Source organism: Mastacembelus armatus, chromosome 9 (genome assembly GCF_900324485.2).
Source record: "Mastacembelus armatus chromosome 9, fMasArm1.2, whole genome shotgun sequence".
In the NCBI taxonomy this organism is placed as follows: domain Eukaryota; kingdom Metazoa; phylum Chordata; class Actinopteri; order Synbranchiformes; family Mastacembelidae; genus Mastacembelus; species Mastacembelus armatus.
The window spans coordinates 13,673,185-13,684,895 of record NC_046641.1 but is presented as its reverse complement, the minus strand read 5'-3'; positions in this window follow the sequence as shown (position 1 = coordinate 13,684,895).

Sequence of the window (11,711 nt, the reverse complement as noted above, 5' to 3'; positions counted from 1 at the left end):
TTTTTTAAGATGTAAATGTAGAATTTACCCATCAATATATAAGGGCTGCTGATTCGTCAGCAAGACAGAGCATCAAAACTAGTCACCAAAACTCACCACTTGTACAGTGCACGATTAGCGCAGATTCAGATCTCACATTTATCCTGAATTATTTATTACTACTGCAAGAAGCTGAAAATGCACCTCTCAATGCAGCTATGATTGTCATGTTTGCAAAATGTTTTCCTCTTTTTGACCTGTTTGTGTTCATTTTCTCCCGTTTTGTTTAGTGTATGACCTGTTCTCCTGCAGTTTGGCATTTGTGTGGTGGTTTTAATGGGGGTTTTTTTTCTTATCCAGTGATTTCATTTCTTTCTTTTTTTTTCTGCTCTGAAGGGCGATTTTAACTGGATGATGTATCACTGCATATCCAATCCACCCACTTTAATATTGTATTTCATTTTATTTGAAGAAGTAAAGAATTTTTTCTTTTGCTCCATCTTAGTGTTTTTGTTGTTTTCGCCAAGTCGGCACGAATTTTTTAAAAATGCCTTGATTGATTCTGAATCACAATAAAAGCAACAAACACGTAAAAGTTGTCTGCTTATACTTTATTTTCAATAAATATTGCTTTTAGAAAATAAACTTCTTATCAGATGCTGATAATAGTTGCATAGGATCTCTAAAATAACTTTCAGTATTAAATTTCATTGCAAAATATGTTTTCTGATGATAGATGATAATAAATAATAATTTAATTTAAATCTGTGTAATAATAAATAAATAGATGGATATAAATATGTCTCAGTCGTCCAGGTGAAGTTATCTAGAGGTTGGGTCATGGCAAATTTAGGATGATAAATTTCAGATCCCATACCAGCTGATGAAGATACTCAGGTGAGTATTGAAACGTTTCAACCATAAAACTAGAAATCCAGTTGGCATGAATCAACCTCTAGATACACAAAAATACACACAGACTCTGGATCACGCAGTGAAATCAAAGCTTGCTTTGCTGAGCCTGTGGTCCAGATGCTGCAGGAGACACTTGACATACACATATACGTCCAGGTCCTGCTTGAACTGGGGCAGCCTGCAGTCCTGCTCCACTGTTTGGCCGCTCAGTTTCTCCTCCATGCTCTTAAGGTTTTGTCCGATCGTATCCAGCGACGTGGTGCTGTGTAAGGTCTGCAGCCCTGGGGTCAGGCCGGACATCTTCGTCAAGTAGCAGCGGAAGGAGGAGAGGTGGTGCCCGGTCAGGAGCTTCTGCTCCGGCTCGCCCAGCTCTGTGAGGTTCAAGGGGGGGCAGGGTATGTCGGGAAACAGTTCGGGTGCAGCCTGGAAGACAGGACCTTGGTCAGTAGGTGCGAACATCATTACGCAAAAGCCTCAAGCCCTTTGTTTAATACTACAAAAATATATATATTTAACTTTTAATCCTACAAACACTTTTTCTTGCCCACCTCCCTTCACAAAAGTAAACTCAAACCTCAGAATCATTTACCATCAAGAGATTATTTCTCTGATTTTAGAGTTTAGTACTAAATGCATGAGGGTTTTGTAGAAACGACAGCAGAGTTTGCCTTTGTCCATCTTTGAGCATGAATATCCATAAGAACTGGTCATTTAAAAAACAAAACCGCAAAAACCACGAAAAAGCTTACAAGAGCCCCCAGCATTGTCCGCAGGTCCTTCAGTATTTGCTTGGCGCTTTCGTTCAGTGCTCTCTCCTTGTTGACGGGTCCGCAGGCTGCTTGTGCACACAGCAGCAACAGGAAGGTGAGGACTAGAGCAACGACAGGAAAGCGCACATAGTAGAGATGAATTAGATTTGACTACACACACACACACACGCACGCACGCACACATACACATGCGCTGTCACCACTAGAGAGGTTCAGTGTTGCGGGACAGCCTGCTTTAAAAACAGACGCTTACCTGCACGGAAATCCATGATAGCTGGAGGCTTTGTCAGCAGACGGCTCTCTGATGTGACTGATCCATCTTTCAAGGATCCCTTTTATTAAGACCCTTTTAGATAAGCATCAGCATCTTAACATTTTCCTCTGCGTGTTTTTAGAAAGTTCAGGATAGAAAATTACTTTCTGGGGGGGTTCCCTTTTAGGAACCTCTGGCTTAGAAAAGCCTACACATCCAGTAACATGCCTACAGTTAATTAACAAAAACTTGATTATATCTTTTACAACTCAAATAGGTGTAAAAATCCAAAACACTGTTAATGAAACGGATATGTTAATTTGTATCTTCTGTCATTATTGTGTGATCTCATGGTTTTTCAACTATGGTACTTTTTGCGTCCCTGATATTAGAAATTAGTAAGTCAAAATTTTTCATTATGTCACACTTGCATGACATCAAGACCAACATATTTAATTAATTATGAATTCATTAATACTACTACTAATCATCATCATCATCATCATCATCACGTGTGTTATATAATAAGTTCTTTTATTCATTTGTTTTCCAATATTTTGTTATGTTTTTGTGTTTTGTTCCTATGCCAGACTTTGCACATCCAACTCTGCATAATTTTGACATTACATTTTATTTAATTCACATTTAAATACAAATCACATAAGGTTAAGGTGCCTGATACCCCTGGCAATAGTCATGTGACTTCAGAAGAGAAGGCCGAGAGCACAATGAGTTCATTTGACATGTTTATTGGGTGTCATTTCATTTGAATATACCTATAATTGCATACATTTAGTGCTAACACAAAATTGAGATGAGCACACTAACATGTCAAGAGGTTTTAAAGGTGATGAGGCAAAATGTCATTTCCACAATAGCAATTTCTCCCATTATTTAGAAAATAAATAGATTCACTAAAAAAAACCCACCTGTTTTTCTAGGTGCATTGGAGATGATTCCTTCCTAATGTTAGACTGAAATTCCAGAAAGAAAAAAAAAAATCATTCAACAAAAAACATCAGAACAACTGTCAGGTTGTGCCTCTACACAAAATTAAGTGAAGCACATAAACACATTTTAATCCAGAAATTGTTAGAATTTCTAAAAAATTTCGGACCAAATTGGACCATAGTTAAAGAATTATCCATAAATAATGAAGATAATTGTCACTATAGTGGGTATTTTATTTAATAACAAATTGGGTGAGTGTGTGTGTGTATTTGGGTGTGTGTGTGTTACTGTTTACATGGTAGAATTATCTATGGGTGTGGACACAAAAGACTTCCTGAATCTCTCGGCCTTAGCTTTAGGAGGAATTAGTCTGTGGCTGAATTTATATTTTTGATATATTTCACAATTTTACAATAAGTTAAGTTTTCCTAATCCGAATCTGAATCAGCTTTATTGGCCAAGTTTGTGCTCACAAACAAGGAATTTGACTCCAGTGACTCCAGTTCACTAAGCTCACTATGTAAAACAGTTAACATAAAAGTTCAATGTTAAGAAGCAAGTTAGGAGTTAAGAAAAGAAAGAAAAATAAATTTAAAAAATCTAGGAATTAGAAGTGATATTCTTAAATGAGATTCTTAAATGAATATTTTATATATACAATCTATATCTGTGAATTAGTGTGAGTATGAGGATTAGTGTGAGGATTTAAATATACCTAACACCTAACATGAGGTACAGATGTAAAAATATCCAATATAAGGTTATTGCACAGTGGTTATTCCACCACTCTGTGACATCAGAGTTCATGAGAGTGACGGGATGGAGGAAGAACCTGACTCTGTGTCTGGTGGTTTTAGCATACAGTGCTCTGTAGCGCCCACCAGAGGGGAGGAGGCTGAACACTTTGTGTCCAGGCTGTGCAGAGATACTCTTTCCCCATTTCCTGACTAAAAAAATAGTTACATTTACAACCAGCACCTATAAAACTAAATTACTATGGATCACACTATTTGTTCTATTCTTCTATATCTACAGCAGAAAATATTTGAAAAGCGTAAACTCTTTACTTTTCATTCCTTAAGGCCCAGTCCAGAACATTTAGTAAATATATATATAAAGTGAATTCAGAGAGTATTCAGACCCCCTTCACTTTTTAAAATTTTATGTTGCAGCCTGATTCACAATTGTCTGTTTGTTTAAAATCACTTTATTCTTATGAGTCTACACTCATGCCACATAATCACAAAGTGAAAACAGAATTTTAGAAACGTCTGTAAATGCATAAAAACCCCCCTGAAATATCACATTTACATAAGTATTCAGACCAGGGGCCATTGAAGTACCAGACGTCTAGGGTCCTCACCTCCCACGGAAAGTGTGGCATTTACACTTATGTCCATTGGCCTTTCTGGTGACTAAATCTTGACAATATTAACAAACTGAAACTAACCACACACTCTCTAAACCACAGTAATAATGACCCATTGTTCAGTCAGAACAGGCAGCAACTGTATTTGATAATAAGACTAATGAATAATAATTAAATGAGATGAAATTTAGGTGTGCTTGAGTCCCTCTGAAAAAGGGTCTAAAATGGTCTCTCATTCAGATCCTTGACTCAGTACTTAGTTGAAGCACCTTTGGCAGCAATTATAGTGTCGAGTCTTTTTTGGGTATGATGCAAGAAGCTTTGCACACCTGGACTGAGGGATTTCCTGGCATTTTTCTTTGCAAATTCTCTGCAGCTCATGACGAGGACTGTCAGTGGACGGCTATTTTCAGGTCTCTGCAGAGATGTTTGACAGGGTTCAAGTCAGGGCTGGGCCACTCTTGGACAATCACAGAGTTTCCTCCTGTGTCGTCTTGTGCATAGGGTCGTTGTCATAATAATAATAAGAATAATACATTTTATTTCATGGTGCCTTTCAAAGTATCAAGGTCATCTTACAGGCAAGTAAAAATCAACACAAAACATACTGCATGAAATTCATTAAAATACCTTAAAAACAACAAAACAACAAATAATGTTGAAAGATGAATGTTCGGCCCCCAATGTGCTGGGGAACAGGTTTTCATTGAGGATATCTCTGTACTTTGCTAAACCCTGACCAGTCTCCCAGTCCCTGCTGCTGAAAAACATCCCCACAGCCTGCTTCACCGCTGGGATGGTAATGGACAGCTGATGAGAAGTGCCTGGCTCCCTCCAGACATAGCTTTTATAATTGAGGCACAGAGAATCTTGTTCCTCACAGTCTGAGAGTCCTTCAGGTGCTTTTTGTTCAAACTCCAAGCAGCTTTGATGAGTTTTGGACTGAGGGGAAGCTTCATCTTGCCACTCTACCATAGAGAACAGTTCAGTGGAGAGCTGAAGTGATCGTTAGCCTTTTTGGAGCTTTGTTCTATCTCCACACAGGATCTCTGGAGCTCAGTCAGAGAGAACATCCAATTAATGAGGAAAAAAAAGAGTTTAAACAATTAATCAGGCTGAAAAATAAAAGAAAGTGAAAAAAGTGAAGGGGCTCTGAATACTTTCTGAATCCACTGTATGGTGGATATATATATATATATATATATACATATATATATATATATACATATATATATCACCAATCTCTTCTAGTCACAGAGTGGTTCACTGTCTATCCCCAGCTTATGTCACATTTCCTTCCACCTAACTTTCTGTTCCTCACCCCCACAGAGGAAGCTCCTCATGGAGGTGGAAAATGTAAGAGCACCAGTCACATCACCAGGTCTCCCACTTGGATGTCATGAATGCTACATGTCTGAACAGAAGACATAAGGTGTGATGAGGATAAACATTTGTGGCCAAACAGAAGACAGAGCTGACCTGGAATAATTTGCAGCATTTCTGGTTAATTTCTGTGATTTTTGCTATTGCTAATTAATGACTAAAAGATACTTTAAAGGTAATAGCTATAAATGCTGGGTGGTAACTTAATATGCCACAAAATGATAAGCACAGGGTACATGCATAGATGGATTATGGGAGAGCAGGCCCCTGGGTGCAGACATGTAGAGGCCCCCACTTCTCTTACACTGAGCAAGAGTCACAGTTTGAGCAGTTTACTTGTTCATCATCTCTCTGTAGTTACTTTTAATCTATTTTTCTTTTGTTTCTTTAGTTGTTTTGCATCTCTGCAATTGTTTTCCTGTCATTCCCAATATTTTTGTCGCTTTTTAGTCATTTTGTGCTTCTTTTTAGTGGTTTTATATCACTTTCTAATCTATATCAATTTTCTGCAACTTAACCGGGCCCAGGGTCACGGGTTAGTGGTCTAAGCAGGGATGCCCAGACTTCCAACGGAGAGACATAGTTCCAGCGTGTCCTGGGTCTTCCCCGGGGCCTCCTCACAGTGGGACATGTCCAGGACACCTGCCCAGGGAGGCGTCCTGGAGATATCCGGAACAGATGCCCGAGCCACCTCAGCTGGCTCCTCTCAATGTGGGGGAGCAGAGGCTGTACTCCGAGCTCCTCCCAGATGACCGAGCTCCTCACCCTATCTCTGAGGGAGTGCCCAGCCACCGTGTGGAGGAAGCTCATTTCAGCTGCTTCTATCCAAGATCTTGTCCTTGTCCTTTCGGTCATGACCCAGAGCTCATGACCATAGGTCAGAATCGAAGCGTAGATTGACCGGTAAATCGAGAGCTTTGCCTTTTTGCTCAGCTCCTTCTTCACCACAACAGACCGGTACATTGACCACATTGCTGTTGCCCCTGCCCCGCTCCTGCGTCTATCAATTTCACGTTCCATCCTTCCCTCACTCGTAAACAAGACCCCAAGATACTTAAACTCGTCTCCTTGAGGCAGGGTCTCTCCTCTGAGCCGGGGAGGGCAAACCACCTTTTTCCGGTTGAGAACCATGGCCTCGGACTTGGAGGCGCAGATTCTCATCCCAGCCACTTCACACTCGGCTGCAAACTGCCCCAGTACACGCTGAAGGTCCTGGCTCGATGATGTCAACAGGACAACAGAACCGGTGACAGAGGGGATCCCTGCTGGAATCCAACATGCACAGGGAACAGGTCTGACTTATTGCTGGCAATGTGAACCAGACTCCTGCTGTGTTCGTGCAGATACCAGATAGCCCTTAACAAAGGGAGCACCCAGAGCACCTCCAACAGGATGTTATGAGAGGCAGGGTCGAATGGCTTCTCCAAGTCCACAAAGCACATGTAGACTAGTTGGGCAAACTCCCATGAACCCTCGAGCGCCCTGGAGAGGGTACTCTCCAGAGTAGCCTCACCTTCTAGATGAATTTCATGATTTTTTCCTCATTTTGTGGCTTTGTAATAGTTTTTTAGACATTTGATTGACTTGGAAAGGTTAACAGCTCCTTTACAGTTCTCCGACACCCTGGACCCCTGTGGTTGTGCCCGCTGGGCCTGTTCAGTAATCCATCCATAGATACATGACCAATTCCACCTGAACAGAAGAGCTAAAATAACTGTATTAGAGCTTTTCTTTTAAAAAATGAGAGGTTTGACTTAGTGAAAGTTCACATTTTATTATTGAAAATTTACATGATGTGCAATCATCATGTAGAACAGTATTGAGTCAGGATGGAGCAGCACAGAAGTGAACATTCAGTATAAATTAAATAAATAATGGCAGCTGTAAAAAAATAAATATAAAAAACTTTAAATAGCAGGTCACAAAATAACCATATGCATAAATAAATAAATATATTGTTGTACAGTGTTTTCAGGAAAGTTCGAAGGAGGTGAAATTCTCCATCCATAACCTGGCAGAGTAAATAATTCTAAAGCCCATTTGTTTCTTACTGTAATCACTTGAGGTTTTTATAGGTCTGTGGCATTGTTTTGGGGTCACAGTTGTATTTTGACATCTGTTGAGAAGTTCAGCAGCCATTTTGAAATGATTATGAAATGCTTTGATGTTGTTCATGATGACGTGGTGAGTCAGAGTGAGGTTCCTAATGATTGGTGGCAGGTGGTTTCCAAGGTAGTCGGTGATGGCACACATGGAGGCCTGGATCTCTGCTGTATTGTTTGTCACAGGCAAAGTTATTCCCTCAAGGATCTCAACGTTCTCCACTGTGTCATTATTAAGTATGTATGTCACCTAGAGAGAAAGTGCAAGTCAGAGGGAGTGAGCAACCATAGCTTAACTTAATAATGTACATTAGGACATAAAATGACTTTGTGGTGATTTTACCAACGATATACAAATGTGAGTTTCACATATTTGAAAGCAGTTTTTTAAAAAATTATAAAGTTTAGAAAGTGGGACTATTTTGTGTGTCCAAGTCACTTTCAATGCACTGTATATTTAATACAGTTAAATTATGATGCGTTTACTTACATAATCCCGTTCTGCACGCTTCAAATTACCCAAAGGTAAATAGATTTTCTTGCAAAACCCCTGGAATTTAGGTGGCTTGGTGGCCGCAATGCAGATGCACATCATCACAATAATGGAAAGCAGGAGCTCTGGAGGAAGTTATAAAAAAAAATAAAAAATAAAAAAATCTGATGCTGGTATGTTTAGAGTTAGTCACCTGGAAGCTTCGTGAAGTCTGACTTAGGCAGGTTGCATTCAAAAATAAAAACAGTGAGTAGAAAAACATTATTCTTTCATTATTTCCTAAACACTCCAAAAATCACAATAGTGTCTCTAAAGCATTGTTACACAGAAATGCTAAGAGTTACTCTGACAAGTTTTTTCATTTCATGCAGTTTGCAGATAAAAAAAAAAAAAGGATAACCCTGACCTATTTAGCTCTCGATTAAAACAGCTTACCTTTACCAAAAGACATGGTGTGATTTTTGTCTCTTTGCCGTTGGCTGAATGATCCTAAGCTGTCACATACCGAGCTTATATATGGAGGAACGGGATTTTTTTTTATTGCATTTCTTAACTCAGTAGATGACGCCTTTTGGCATTATCAGTCAAAGATCTTGAATTTTGCAATTGTAGGGCAGTGTTACCACAGTAGTTTAATGTGGGATGCAGTGCAACTGCCTCGAGTGTCTGATGTTTATCCGCAGCATGAAGCAAAAAAAAAATCTTCTGTTGTCTGTAATGGTTTGACACAGAATCTGTGCTCTGTCAGGGCTTTATGTTATATTGTTATGATCCACTATAATGTTAAATGTACCTCACTAAACTTTGCTGTTTCTGAATTACATTTTCTCTCTTCTCCTCAACACATGAAGGAGCTGTATGACTTTTAAAAACTGATCTTGTTTTTCCTGCCTGCTGGTGTGTGAGGCAGGAAATTGGCTGCAGAGAGGTTTATATTGATAAACTGCAACCTGGCCTATTTGAAATTAGCTGTTTTTGGATTAAAATGCCAGTTTCTCCCATGTTCTGCTTTTTAATCTGAAAAGTGCCTGATTCCATTGATGGCATCAGTAATGACCCAGTTTGAGCTGTCGAGCCACCATGACGTGAGAGTTGAAACTCTTATTGATGAGATGATGAATTTCTGAGTAATGTGTCCTGACACAAACTTCACAGTTATCTATGTCTATAGTTGTACCATGGGTGCCACAGGAAGTCTGCCCCCGATAAAAAGCTTTTGATTCACCTTGAAATATTGTAATTTTGATAACCAGAGATATCAGAAACTCAAGGTCCCCATTACTGTTTCCATAGTAAAAAATCATTTATCCTGTGATCTGTTGGTTAAGAAATTAAGAAAAACTTCGTCATCACTCAACGCTAATGATTTCGTAATTTCTTTTTTTTAAAAAGCATTTTCAGATGTTTGTTTGTTTGTTGTTGTTGTTGTTCAATTCAATTCAATTTATTCAATTCAATTCAATTTTATTTGTATAGCGCCAAGTCACAATACAAATCATCTCAAGGCACTTTACAAAAACTAAAACTAAAAACCCAACAATTCCCTTATGAGCAAGCACTTGGCGACAGTGGAGAGGAAAAAACTCCCTTTAACGGAAGAAAAAACCTCCAGTTTTCAACAGTGCTGTTTCTGTACTATGATGTGCTCTAAATCCTGATTGAAAATCTTCAAATAGTTCATTCCTGTGTAAGTGGTCTGATAGCTGCTTAGCAACAGCTTTTTCTAGGATTTTAGAAATAAATGGCAGGTTGGATATTGGTCTATAATTAGCCAAGACTCCTGGATCAAGACTAGGCTTTTTGAGTAAAGGTTTGATTACTGCAGTCTTAAAGGCCTGTGGTACGTAGCCTGATACTAGAGATAAATTTACCAAGTCCAATAAAGATGAGTTCATTAATGGCAGGGTGCCTTTAAGCAGTCTAGTCGGGATGGGGTCTAAGAGACACGTTGATGATTTCGATGAAGCAACTACTGATGTAAATTCAGAGAGATCTATGGGAGAGAAGCAGTCTAAACATAACTGAGGTCCTACAGATGATTCAAGAGCTACTGTAGTAGAAGATTCATTTATTGCAGGTATAGGAAGCATCTGCTGAATTTTATCTCTAATAGTTGTGATTTTATTTGTAAAGAAACTCATAAATTCATCACTGCTGAGAGCTAAGGGAACACTGGGCTCAACAGAGCTGTGACTTTTTGTCAGCCTGGCTACAGTGCTGAAAAGAAACCTGGGATTGTTCTTATTTTCCTCGATTAGTGATGAATAGTATGCAGTTCTGGCTTTACGGAGAGCTTTTTTATATGTTAGTAGACTGTTTTTCCAGGCTAGAAAAATTTCCTCTAAGTTTGTGGAACGCCACTTCCTTTCCAGCCTTCGTGATGCCTGCTTTAAGGTACGAATATGTAAATTATACCATGGGGCTAGTCTTCTCTGATTCACTAACTTCTTTTTCAGAGGGGCTACAGAATCAAGCGTTTCACGCAGTGAGGTTACAGCGCTGTCAACAACATGATCAATTTGGTAGGGAGTGGGATTGAAGCAACTGCCCTCCAATATGTTTATACTTCGCATAGATGTAAATAAAGATGGAATCATTTTCTTAAATTTATTAACAGCGTTGTCGGATAAACATCTGCTGTAGTGGAATTTTCTTCCAAAAGCTGCATGATCCATCATTTTAAATTCAAAAGTTATTAAAGAATGATCTGACAAAACAGGATTTGGGGGAAAGACTATTAGATGTTCAATTTCGAAGCCATAGGTCAGAACAAGATCAAGGGTGTGATTGAAACAGTGGGTGGGTTTATTAACATTTTGAATGAAACCAATTGAATCTAATATAGAATTAAATGCAAAGCTGAGGCCGTTATTTTCAACATCTACATGAATGTTAAAATCTCCCACTATAATGACTTTATCTGATCTAAGCACTAGATCAGACAGAAAGTCAGGGAATTCAGTTAAAAAGTAAGGGACTCTGACAGGTGGACAGGTAAGGGACAGGTGGACGGTACACAGTGACAAGTAGAACTGGTTTTTGTGTTTTCCAATTTGGATGTGAGAGACTAAGAGTGAGGCTCTCAAATGAGTTATAACTGTTCTGAGGATGAAAGTTTAATAATAAGTTTGAGTGGAAGATTGTAGCTACTCCTCCACCTCGACCTGTGCTTCGAGGAACATGATAATTTTTATGACTGAGGGGGGTTGATTCATTCAGACTGACATATTCATCCTGCTGTAACCAGGTTTCAGTAAGATAAAGTAGGTCAATTTGGTGATCAGTTATCAAATCATTTACTAACAAAGATTTAGATGAAAGGGACCTAATATTTAATAGTCCACATTTGACAGTTCTGTTGAAATACTACCTGTTTTTTTAGCTTCAGCTAGTCACGAGCTGTTGATAAGATGCTAAACATAGTTCATGCCCATAATAAATTATAGCCTACATGTGCTAAAATTCAGTGTGTTACGTTTGGCATATGTGTTGGGAA